This window comes from Triticum dicoccoides, chromosome 6A, assembly GCF_002162155.2.
Source record: "Triticum dicoccoides isolate Atlit2015 ecotype Zavitan chromosome 6A, WEW_v2.0, whole genome shotgun sequence".
In the NCBI taxonomy this organism is placed as follows: Eukaryota; Viridiplantae; Streptophyta; class Magnoliopsida; order Poales; family Poaceae; genus Triticum; species Triticum dicoccoides.
Window position 1 is genome coordinate 438208520 of NC_041390.1, and position 1132 is coordinate 438209651.

The following is a 1132-nucleotide window of genomic DNA, read 5'->3' on the forward strand; positions in this document are numbered from 1 at the left end:
GGGGGGTGGGGGTGGGGGGGGGGGTATAGAGACATGGGAGGTAGGATACGTAGAACAACCCCCAACAAATTGGTAGATCATATATAGATGATAAAAGGCTAGTATGTCTAACCTTTAGTATTTAATTTCCTTTTTGTGTGAAAATAATTAATCTGAGGCTACAAGACCATCCGTACAAAACTGATGGCGGCTTTGACTAATATTCCAGTGACGTCTACTTCCTCGACATATACCATAATAAGACTAGCCACAGTGCATGGGTAGTAATTTAGACTAGTAACATGCATATGTATGGTGTCATGCAACACTTCATTTATTATGTTATAAACTCATCTTGTCTTGATATGTGTGGTGTTACTTATACTATGAGTAACTAGCTATGTTAGTACATGTCTCTCTTTCTTCATTGATTGCTTGCCACATTATCTATTTTTGTCTAAGTAGATATGTGTGATGTTACCATCTATGTTAATACTCTCATTGTGGGTAGTCTAATGACATTAGATTAGAGGGGAGCAGCGGTGCAGACTAAGCATAATCCATAATATATATAATACCATATTAGGAGGGGCACGGGGAGCTCACATAACGAGTACAAGGGTATACTATCAAGTAGCATTGGAGCCGTGTGTGCTGACTAAAATCTGACTTGCATAAAACATAATAAAAGTATTATACTTCATAAATAATTCCTGAGTGCATAAAATGAAGACTATAAGGCACACATTGATGAACAATATCTAAACAAGTAATGAATAACTCTTTTTTAGAAACATAGTGCTGATGCAAACGCTCACAAACCCATACATGTACTCACCCCTATGAACACATGCACGCACACACCCTGCCCTTATGAGAAACTAAACCATATTTGAGTTATTAGGGCTAAATAAATAGGTAGAGACAATAGTTAATTCATATTATGCCCATGCATAAGAGATTTGGGACTTCGAGTTTAGGAGTTTCCGGGGAGAAACATATTCCAGAGAGTAATCTTGCCAGCTCATCCTACCAAATAAACAGCCATCTTAAATTCATATTATGCCCATGCATACAAGATATGATGTCTAAGAATGTAATCCATAATAGATTTTTGGCTATAGAATCCAACTCTCTCTCTCTCTCTCTCTCT